The sequence below is a fragment of the Eretmochelys imbricata genome, chromosome 6 (assembly GCF_965152235.1).
Source record: "Eretmochelys imbricata isolate rEreImb1 chromosome 6, rEreImb1.hap1, whole genome shotgun sequence".
NCBI lineage: Eukaryota > Metazoa > Chordata > Testudines > Cheloniidae > Eretmochelys > Eretmochelys imbricata.
Genome location: NC_135577.1, coordinates 96,705,220 through 96,717,877, shown reverse-complemented (window position 1 = coordinate 96,717,877; position 12,658 = coordinate 96,705,220).

Genomic DNA, 12,658 nt, shown 5'->3' with positions numbered 1-12,658 from the left:
CTGTGAATTTCCATTCATCCAGTTGTATTTCAAGCCAACTAAAGTGTAAGAGTGAGTGTGTCTGTGAATTGAGTGTATGTGGCATTTAACACGAATCTTGCTGTGAACAGCAGAAGGCTTGTTTGCTAAAGTCGTTATCCTCCTTTTCTACCATGCTGCTCCCTAAACCTGGATTGAATACTCTACCCCAGTGTGCCAGGGTGCTTCCTCATTCAAATCCTCCTAGTTGGATACAATTAATGGGATTGTGGATGTAATATAGATAACAATCCATGGAAAATTAAAGTCTTGAGTATGTTAATATTATGCATTAACTTTCTACATTGAATCTTCCAGCATGACTTTTTAATGCTTTAATGTGATGTCCACAGCACTAACACCTAGTAGTCAAATGCAACTGGTTTTATTTAAGAGAGAGAAATAAGAAAGAGAGAGAGGGAAAAAGTAAGCACACATTGTCCTCTGTTTCTATCTTACCAGTGTCTATCTTCTAGACTGATTTTTATTTAGACAACAGTAATTCTTCTTCTTCTTTCGTATGGCTTGGGTAGGTAGCAAATTTATATCTAACTTTGATAGCCAGCACATTGCTGCAGCAGTGAACTGGTGAATGTCCTTCAGGTCCTTGGCCAAAAAACAAAGGGGACACTCAGATATGATGTGCTCTATCATTTGAGCCTTGTGACCACAGTCACATACAGGTGTTTGCCTCATTTTCCATTTAAAGAGGGTTTGTCCACATTTCCCATGAGGTGTCCTGATGCGATTCAGTCTGCACCAGTCTTTCTGAACCCAGTGGTTCCTCAACAGGGTCAATGACAAACTGTTTGTTTTCAGTGGTTGAAACACTCCATTCAGCCTCAGCATTGAAGTTGGGTGTAAGGCTCTTGATGCGGTCCCATAGAGTGTTGTGGGATTTTAATCTCATTTTTGGTGGGTTCTGCAGGTCATCGTGCAGTGGGATCCTTGTGTTTGCATTGACATGATTAAGAAAGCGAGATGTCTGAGCAGCTCTTCTAATCTGTGTAGGCTGGATGTGCAATAAGGCTTGGAGCCAGTCAACTGGAGTCAATTTGAGTGTCCCTGACACTATGTGCTTAGCATTATTGAGTTGAGTGTCAAGAAGTTTAGTGTGACTGCTATGAAACCACACTGGTGCACAATATTCAGCTGCAGAATATGCCAAGGCAGTTGTTGCAGTTCATAAGGTCCATGGACTGGAGCCCTATGATGTTCCAGCCAATTTTCTGATAAGTGCAACACAAGACCTGACTTTATCGTGGGTATTCTCAAGGTGTTGTCAAAAGGTCAAACTCCAGTCCAGTGTAACGCCAAGATACTTTGGATTAGCCTCATGGCTGATGATCTCACTGCAGAACTGCACATCAAGTTTGGTATTAGCCATTTTCTTGTTCAGATGGAAAGTGGTTACCATGGTTTTTTGGGGGGTTAGGCCTAAGTTACCAGCATTGGAAATAATCAGCCATTGTGCTAAGATCTCGGGTTAGGGTTCAGATGAAAGTATGAAGACTTTTATGCTGAACAGCTTGGACAATGTTACTCACATACATGAATTTCCTTGACTCCGTTGCTGGCAGATCTGTGGTGTATAGATTAAAAAGTATCGGGGCCAGGACAGAGCCCTGAGGGATGCCATAATTTACTACCTGATTTAAATAATCTCTTAGGGGCAACTTTTTCCACTGTTTATTGTAAGTGTTTAAATCACAAGATCATTTGTGTTACAAAAGCTAAAAAAATTATCCAAGCTAAGGCAAAATACTGCTAGGCAAATGGACCTCGATGAGTCAGATCACTAAAAGGGCAGCTTCCCTTTTTGTGAGGGTCATTTGCACCTGCACAATTTTGCACCCATGTGTTTGCACTTGTTGCTATATTGTGGCTGCTAATCTTGAGGCTTGCTCCTCCAGTTCTCTGTCTGATTGCAGCTGTGAATTACATAGTTAGAAGTATACATACTCCAATCTACACTTACATTTATATATTTGCATCAATATTTGAGTATAAAAAATCTTTTAAACAATTTACAACAATGTTCAGTCTAGTAAATCATGAAACTGTGAATATCTGATTGGAAGTTGGAACACATAACTTCAAACCTACCATTTGCTCCTATCAGCCGTTTGCCTATTAAAACCTTATTAACAAGCAATGTACTTTGTCTTGGCTAGGGTATAGTCAGACTTTGTAATGAAGTGTATGCAAATAGTCTTCCCCATGATCCTTGTTGCAAATGGCTTCAATCTTATTAGTTACAATAATTTGATTGAATCTCCTGTTTGAAATCGCCATTATGTCTGATGCATTGTGTTCTCAAAAGATAAATGTGTTGTCATTGTTAGGGAAAGAAAGAAAACTAACTCCTCAGTTAATTATGGTCTTTGGGTAAAAAGAAAAAACACGCTGAAATACATCACAACATAACATAACACTGTTACTAAAACCTTCTTAACATGGCTAATTGAATGATAGAGTAAGTGGTGTTGCAGAATTTTATTTGGCTGATTGTGTCTTTGAAACCAATGTCAGTAATGTGACCTTGCTGACCCCCTTTGTCATCTGAAATCCCCTTTGCAAATGGCATGTGTGAAATGATCTCAATGAGCCACATCCTGAGAAGAAAAGATTCTAAATAAATTAATACTTTGCCTTGTCCTGTTAATTGATGCTAATGTTATCGGGGCAAAAGGCTGAGCAAGCACCTTTCAATGAAATAAATAAACCAAGACCAAGACAGAGAGACTCTGCAGCGAATGCTGATGCTAACTCTCTAAGGCTGTTTTCACATGCTGTATAGGAAGTAGCTAGCTCATTTTTAAATGTAATAGAGAATTTCTTGTAACAGAAACATGGCACTAGAACTTAGGGCTTGTCTACACTACCGCACTGAGTCGATCTAAGATACGCAACTTCAGCTACGTGAATAGCATAGCAGAAGTCAACGTACATAGATCTACTTACCGCGGTGTCTTCACTGCAGTAAGTGTACAGTTGATGCTCTCCCGTCGACTCCGCTTTCGCTTCTCGTTCTGGTGGAGTACTGGAGTCGACGGGAGAGCGCTCAGCAGTCAATTTATCATGTCTATACTAGACGCGATAAATTGACCCCCGCTGGATCGATCACTGCCCACCAATCTGGCGAGTAGTGTAGACAAGCCCTTAGATACTAAGGTGATGGGGACAGATATATGGATGGATGGGGCCAGGGCTTGTTTATACAGAGAATTATTATACATCAACTAGGGTGTAAACCTATAGCACTCTAGCCTGCATGCACTAAATCTCCATATGGACTTGCCATGCACTAAAAGTTTCTGAGTGAACTTTGACCTATTGTGATATACACATTCATCCTTTCTAGAAACTAACCTAGAACAAAACCATGGGTGTCAACATCCCCAACGTTTGGAATTGTTCAAAATCCAAATGGAGATCTAGATCTGAATTTTTAAATGGCCCCTACTATTATCATTATTTGTTAAGCACTGACCATGCACTCAGCATTGTTCAAGACTTAAGTATTAAGGTAGTCCATGCCCTGGAGAGCTTAAAAACAAGACAAGATACAATGGAGACACAGAATAAGGTGCTAATTGTTTTTCTGATTTAAAATATTTATACATTAGTAGACAGTAGTAAAAAACCAAAATATCACTTCTGAGCACCCCACCAGAAATTTAGGGTGTTTGTAATCTAGATCCAGATCCATGTTCTGTTCTTTGGATCCATATTTAATTCCACAGAATTACGGGGCAAATCCTGAAGTCCATGCCCATGCCTTACTCAGGTGCTGTATTTAATGGGAGATTTGCCAGTGCAATAAAAAGAGTGAGAGACACATGAGACATGTCAGTATTAAGACTAATATTCAAGTACGCAGCGATTTCAGGAGCAGCAGAGAGTATAGCTTGAGTGCACTTTACTTTTCTCTGCTTAAACTTGTCCACCAATCCACTAGAACTTCAGTTAGGGGCAAAAGAGGCTTGTCTTTCAATAGGAAAATATATTGGTAGTCACAAGTTATAAAATTAGTCAACCATAATTAAATGGTCTATTGGCTAGAAGTGAAACACATTCAGATCTCATATGTAACCAAAATAAATAACTGGGAAATCAAGCCATCATTGCAACAAAAAAACATTGTAATAAGAGCCTTTAATGGAACAGAATTTACCCACAATACTTGGCAAAACCAATGTACATAAATAGCTACATAAATTTAAATTTCTTGCTTATAAACTTATACTACTAGACTATTTTCTTCTTGATTCAATTGCTTGTTTTGCTTTGTTTTTTTGTTTTACTTGTTAATGCAGGAGTGTTCAGAAACCATCTCTTAAAGGTACAATGAGCCAGATAACTCACTGGTGTCAAGCAGTGTAGCTCTAGAGAAGTCTGCAGAACCATGCCGATTTGCACCAGCTGACAATCTGGCCTCTATTGTCAAGTAGTTGAGGCCCAACATTTAGGTTTTATGTAAAAGAGGTTTACAAAACGGAGTACAAATATAATCATTTTGTAGTATTTGTTGAATTCTGGCACTGCACTTGAAAGTACAATATGCAGGTGCAGACGTATGCCTGAGCTCTCCTGCCTTCCCACCACAGTTGAGAGTCTATGCAAGCCGGTTAATAAATATTAAATGTGATACACCAGTGCACTAGATAAAATAGAAAAGGGTCCCTGACTTTGGGCCTTTCAGTGAGCAGGTGAGCTGCAATCAGGTGGCATCTCTAATAAAAAGCCAGATTCTGACACTTTTACTCATGTTAAATAGTATCTTACTCCACAAATGGTCCCACTGATTTCACTGAAGCTGAGGTGTTACTCATTACTGAGCAAGATTGGAATAATCTGCACCCCCACCCACCCCCCTCAAAATAAGGAGAATACCATGTTATTTAAAAGATCAAGCATCCACCACAAACAAGGAAGAGTAAACACTTAAAGCAAAGAGTTCACAAATAGCCCCATTGACTTAAAATTCTTTGCCCAAACTATTCAGCAAATACTTAGAAATAACAAGGACATCCCAGAAATCAGGAGCAGTTTGCAAGCAATTCACAAACAGAAATAATTCAATGAGTGTAATTGAGAAAATAAATCTACACCGTCAGCATGTCAAGTTACGAGAACCACATCTCTGACCACAACCACATTGGTTGCAAAGGTTCCAGCATCCTCTTTTCCCTTGCACGTCTTCCCCCTTTTTATGAAACCAGGTAGTCCATTACTTTGCATCTGGTTTGCTTCCCCCATTAGATTCAAGTTCTTGTCTCCAAAATGCACTTTAATTACCTTTAATATATATTTGAAATGCTCCAGAGAAGCATTTAATTTCAGCCTTCAATGGGAAAGGAAAAACACAGATCAATATTAACAAGCAAGTGCACGTTGTGGCTTTTCAACTGCACGGTTTTTATTTATTTATTTCCCTATAAACCATATGCATAGCAGAGACACTTTCGTGGATCCATTGAGCTCTGTGGAGTATGTTGTCTATATCTGTCTGTGGCATATTTTAAAAATTAATGGTGTGTGTAGTGATGTCACTTAGAACTTCAGACTGGCCAGAAACAGCAATTCCATTTCATGCAAAATGTCAAAGTTCCTAAATTTGTTTTTGTTCCAAATCAAAGCGAAAATGAGACATTTGAAAATGTTGATGAAAAAAACATGAGTGAGAGACAGAGCACTGCCCCAGAATAGCCAATAGCCTGCTGAGCACCCTAATCAACACCATTCTTGTGGGGAAGGACAGTACTATTATCCCCATTTTACAGATGAGGAACTGAGGAGCTAAATGATTTGCCCAAGGTCACACAGAATGTCTGTGGCAGAGCAGGGAATTGAACACGGGTGTGACAGAGTGCTAGTTATAGCTCCCTGAGGTTGCTGCAACACAAAAAAGGCTTAATTGGAGCCAATCAACCAGTTTCTAGTGGGAATTACTGATACTTGGTGGTAATTGCTGGGCTAATGAGAAAATTGGCTCAGTAACTGGGAAGATAAATAATTGGGAGGAACAGGAGAAACTCAGAGAGTTAGCTGAGTGGAGGCAAGAAGCTACGGGGAAGGCTCATCCTGCTGGATACCTGTGCTGTATCTTGTCATGTGTGAAAACAGGATTAAGTACCAGACTGTGTGTTCTTGACAAAAACAGGCTAGGCAGTGCTGCTTATTGGGTAGCTGAAGACATGCCCTGTGACACTGGGTCTCCTCTGTCTTAAACTAGTGCCCAAACCACTGAACCAGCTTTCCTTATGCAGGCAAAGCTATCATCAACTTCAGTTGGTGTTATGCATTCCAAAGGACTTCACTGTCACACCCAGCTTCAGAGACAAACTGGAGACCATAGAGAAAGGTTGTTTTTTTTCCCCCATTGCACAGAGCATCCCCATACTTGCAGTCTTAGTGATTTTGTTTTAGATGAATGGAAACCATTAAATAAGAAAGCATAAAAATAAAGCACAAAGAGAGATAGCACAAAGTGTCTGCTTTCTAACAGCTCACAAAATAGCAGCTTCTCTTGCTGACAGGCAGACTCCTTAGAAATTAAAAGGTGCAGTAGAGAATACAAAGAAAGAGCAATTGTGTAGCTGCATACAGCACAGAAAGGGGAGTTTTAGTCATAGGGAACTCTCTTTCTCCTTCAAGGTAGAGTGCTCTACCAAACTTCCTCCTAGATGTTAATGGACAGCCTTACAGGGCATGTTTGAAAAAGGACCTGGAAACTCCTCTTCCCTGTCACCTTCAAATGGCACTTAGTCACCCAGAGACAGACTAATGATAAATGCTTGGCTAGTCTGCCTCTTGATCCATGTTTTTAGGTAAGGGTGCCATGGAGCAATCAGCCCTACAGTAAATCCTCATTAACAAGTGCATATTTTTGTGTAATCTCTTAGGAAAAGCTTGCTCAGAATATCTATAATACATTCAGGGAATTATAAAGCAGGTAGCCAAGAAAGCAGTCACCATTACTGTCTCTCACGATTTGTCATCTTCTACTATTTAAAGAGCTTTTGATACCACTGGGGCACACATTCCCTTATAAAATCATTCTGCATCTATATTAAATCTCACAACTTTTCTATATTTCTGCCTTCCATTGCTCTTTACTAGTGAGACCACATTCTAGCATAAGACAGACGCCAATTTCTGTCCATGGAAGTAAGAGGTGGGAGAAGGGAGGAACAATGTTAGCCTCATTCCACTCAGAGAGAGCCCCTCTGGGAATGCCAGCTCTACAGTACCATGCTGCAAACGCTACCCCAACAGCCAAATTATGGTTGTTCCTGTGTACATAAATCTAAAGTTATGTGAGGAAGGTTTTGCTGTCCCACTTTCCCTAGCACATGCATGTGGTCATAAACTGGTCACTTATGTTTCATACCACTCTGAAATCCTCTGATAATGGTGCTTTGCAAATACAAAGCATGCATTATTAATTATTTGTATTAGAATCTTTAATAACAAATTTGCAGACGGAGTTACTGAAAACACATGTGAGAATCATCATCAAGCGGGTGTGTTTCTGGTGGCGTTCCACAGGGATCGATTCTTGGCCCTACACTATTTGACATTTTTAGCAATGACCTATAAGAAAACATACGATCATCACTGATAAAGCTAGCAAATAACTCAAAGACACGAATAGTAAAAATGATAAGAGGGCAGGTCATGGATACAGAGTGATCTTGATCACTTGGTGAGTTGGGGGCAAGCAAACAATAAGTGGTTTAATACAGCCAAATGAGAATGTATGCAAAGAATTAGGATGACCAGATGTCCCTTTTTTAAAGGAACAGTCCCATATTTAAGCCCTCCTGCAGGGGTCCCGACTATTTCTTTAAAATGGGCAAATTGTCCCCTGTTTTCTTCCTCCCCCACCCCCATCAGTACTGGCAGGTCCTGCTGCTCGCCAGCTGCCTGCCTACCAGCGGTGAGTGGGGGGGGGGGTCCAGTGACCAACAATGGGGGTGGGTGTGCAAGGCTGGGGGTGGGGCAAAGATGCAGCACATGGGGCTAGCCGCTCCCTCTGCTGGTCTGTCAGCATAGCCCACGCTGCGTGCTGGCTCTTGGCCAGCAGAGCCCCACCCCCTGTCATGTTTCTGGCTGGCACTGTCTGGGAGCTGCCATGATTGGTGAGTGCGGCTAGGCACCAGCCAGTTACGTGTTGCCTCATCCTGTCCCTGGGCTACAGTGCTTAACCCCTTCCTCCCTGTGCTGTAGCCCGGGGACAGGATGAGGCTGGGTCATGTTGGTAGCCAGCAGCAGCCTGGAGGTGTTAGCTGCATTTTGACACTTTGCGGGCAGGAAGGCACCAGCTGCTTCCAGCCACATGGGAGCAGTGGGAGGGCAGGTGAGAGATGAGCTCTGCAAAGACACAGGCCAGGTCATCCCTCCTCACCACTCATCATCCCCTGCAGCTGGAAGAAGCTGCCATCCCTTCGCTCCCGCACAGTGCTAAAAGGCTGCTGCTGGCCACATTCTGGTGTGAACCTGAGAAGAAATCTGGGGAGGGGGACATGTGACCCTGCATGCCACCCCACATATTGCCTCAGGAAGACATGGCACCAGGAGAGGCAGGAGAGGTCCAGCCAGGCATGGAGGGCAGATAGCACTGGGCAGGAAGGGTCGGGTTAGTCAGTCACCCCTCCTGTGTGAGAGAGATTTATGGGAGTGTGTGTGTGTCACCCCTCCTCTTGTGTGGGGGGGGATGGGAGTTAGCAGTGTGTGTGTTACTGTTCCCCCTGTGAACCCTAAAGCCTTAAAGATAAGAAGGTAAATAAAAAGAATTCAACTACACAGTATTTCTTTTTAACAGGGGCTCAGTCAACTTGATGTTCATTTGAACATTTGTACGATTGATTGCCCTTGAGCTCGCTTGATTACGAGTAATTTTACCAAGTGTCCCGTATTCAGCACAGGGAAATATGGTCACTCTACAAAGAATGCAGGTCAGACTTAAAGGATGGGGAACTCTATCCTTGGAAGAAATGACTATAAAAGACGTGGGGTCATGGCAGATAATCAGATGAACGGGAGCTCTCAGTGCAATGCTGTGGCTGAATAGTCTAATACAATCCTTAAATGCATAAACGGGGGAATCTTTAGAAGGGTAGAAAGATTATATTAACTCTGTACTTGGCACTGGTGTGACCGCTACTGAAATACTGAGTCCATTTCAAAGATCGTGTTAGCCCTTTGGCCATCAGAGAAGAGCTGTGAAAATGATTAAAGGATTAGATGTGCCTTTTAGTGATAGACACAAGAGGCTCCATCTATTTAGCTTAATAAAGAGGTTAAGGGGTGACTGGAGAAAGTATTTGATAAAGAGCCCATCAATTTAGCAGGCAAAGGTATAACAAGATCCAGTGGATGAAATCTGAAGATAAACATATTTAGAATTGCAATAAGGCATAGATTAACAGAGAGTGTATTTAGCCATTTGAACAATTTACCAAAGGTTGTGCTGGAGTCTCCATCACTAGCAATTTTTAAATCAAGATTGGGTGTTTTTCGACAAGACATGCTCTAGTTAAAGCAGGAATTATTTGGGGAAAGTTTTATTTCCTGTATTATACAGAAGGTCAGTGTAGATGATCAGCGTGGTTCCTCCTGGCTTTATAATCTATGAATCTATTGATCTAAAATGGACACAGAATTCTTCTCCCTGAAACATTTCCTTTAACTCTCTCTAATACAATATATATATATTGATTTAATCCTGATTGTTAGACTTCTCAGCAGCATTTGGAATAGCACCCCTCACTTTGCAGTAATATTATCTACCTGCTCCATGCAAAATTGCTTGGCTGATATTAATCAATGTTCATGCTCCACACTTTTAAAATACCCATTTGTTTTAATGTATCTTATCTCAGGTTGACAAAAAAAAATTTAGACACTGAAAACTGAACATCAAGTCAATTGGAAAGCAAAACAAAAAGTTTGCTGCTAAAACCTGATCGTTTGTTTGCATTGATCAGTAAATGTCTGCTACAAATGCTAACAAGTGCAATCCATAGAAAACATAGATAGGAACATCAATACATTTCCCAGGCTCAAAAATTGAAGATTTGTATTGGGGATGCATTGAGTTTCTCAAAATCACTTCTTCTGTTTTCACAGAGAATAGGAGAAAGTGATTGAAATCTGGTTCAATTGATTAGGTATTAATAACAACAGATGACATGAGGAGTTAATGATATCTTTTGTGAGTTATTATAGCCACATGTACTTTATTATGCTATATCATCTGAATGATTATTACTGGCTGTATTTGTGTTCTGTAGTGAAGTTGAACTCATGCTTGTTATAAGGGAAATTCACTCTTTGAGCTAAAACTCTACCAAGCAGAAACAGAATAACTTATTTCAAGTAATTTAACCAAGTTGTGTTTGTTTTATTAAAAGTTCCGATTTTAAAATACAAGAGACTCGTGCATTACCCACAATGGTTGGGGTTGTTGTTGGTTTGAGAAGAATTTATCCCAATTTCAGAATAATATAACTTCTCAGACATATTTAATCCCAGATGTTCAAGAAAAAGCCTCTGCCCAGCAGCCTTTTACATTCTGCATATCTTTGATGATGTTGCAATGAGCATATGTTTAAGGATCACTTTATTGATATTACATGATGGGTAATGCTTTTCAAGAGCTTGGGTTTTGAACAGAGCTAGCCCAAAACTAAAATCCTAGATTTGAACAATCTACTCAGTAAAGCCTAACCCCAGCTCTGAGCTACTTGGTGAATACCAATCTTTACAATGGGTTAAACCCAAATCTCAGTCTGAACTCTCTCAGATTTTGGAGAAATTTGGGGCCTCTAATTTTAAAAGTTACCTGCAGACAATGTACCTAGAACATCAGATATTTGCAATATTGTTGTAGCTGTGTCGGTTCCAGGATTTTAGAGAGACAAGATGGGTGAGGTAATATCTTTCATTGGACCAGTTTCTGTTGGTCCAATGAAAGATATTACCTCACCCACATGACTTCTAGGACATCAGAAGCATGCATGGATTGTTCAAAGGAAAGAGCATCCAAAACAAACTTCAAATTTCAGACCCATGGAAATCTTGACCTGATGCAAGTTGTTGGTTTCTTCTTGGTGTTGTGCCCAGGCCCTCAATCTATGGCTGTTCTCACACTCACAGTGGTTATCCTGCTGGTCCTGCTCATTGTTGAGAGTGGGAAAAGTTGTTAGTCACTACAGTTTGGCTGCTTTACAGTGCATAGACTAGGAGTTCAATCACTGCCAGGAATCAATTCATTTTGAATTTTGTTAGCAGAGCTGGTATTGTCTCCTGAAGAAGAGGAGAAGTTAGGGGAGCATCTCACCCTAAATTCCCCCTAAATTTAGGCACTTTCCACCAACTTATTACATTTCTTCATCAAATATTGGATGTTCTTTTTACTTGTGCCATTTTTCTAGAGTGAGAGCAATAGGCAAGAAGACAGCACAAAGAACTTTCCCCCCTGAAACCAACATAGTAACAGGACAGGAGATGGACATAGCCCTAGTCTTGGAACACATCTGATGAATTGAGCGGTAATTCAAAGATCCCCGGTGCCTCCAAGTACTGGGTGACATGCACGCTGCTTCTGAGTATATGACATCCAGAACCCCTCTACTCTGATGCTTCCCTTACACCTCAGAGGAGCAAAGGCAGAATTCTGCCCTTGAACTGTTACTAGCCTGACACCAGAAATACTGTGATTGGAAGTGAAGAGAAAAGAATGGAAAGTGCCACATGAGAAAGGTAAGAATCAGAGAAAGAGGCACTTTCTTCCAGCAATGAACAAGAAATTTTATTAGAATAAGGAAAAATGTATGTGATAAAGATTTTTAAATGCATATCATAATAAAGTTAGGACCAAATCCTACAAACATGTACTACTCAAGTATAGTGCTTACTACTATGAGTAGTCAATAGGGCTTACAATATTAATCACTATAGTTTGTAGAAAGTGTTTTCTGGTTCATGCCAATATTATAAATATTTTATTTTGCTAATCAGCTAAATTCTAAGGTTTAAGGATTTTTATGTTATTTTTTACACTTCTTATCAGGTCCTCCAAAAACTGCAAATAAAGTTTTATGATGCTTGGTTCTGAAAACCAGCAACATCCTAATTGAGATGGTCTCAACTTTCCACTGATGGAATGATACTAATGCTAAATGGCAACATAAATAATCTAATGAATGATAATTTTACACTGCTCAGCCATAAAAATCAATCAATTTTTACACTCCAGTGCATCACCTCTGCACCTTACAATCCCTGCTGTAATTCTCCATATGGAAATGAGGAATTACTGAATGACTGAACAGTTTATTCATGTAAAAAGCTGAGTTGTAGTCAAACAATGTGCTGCTACAGTTCACAAGAAAACCAGTAATTTCATTTACCAGAAGCCAGGACCATACTAAACTAGCAACTTCTTTCGAATCCACATCTTGATAATATGCTTGCTTGCATGGGTGTTATTTAATGCTGAAGAAAGCAAGCAAGAAAGAAAGAAAGAAAGAAAGAATTCAACAAGGTCAAATTTTATTTTTTGGAAAAAAAATAGGAAGGGAAAAATTATCAGTTCCCTTCTGCCCCGTTTCTTTACCAATTCTAGCAT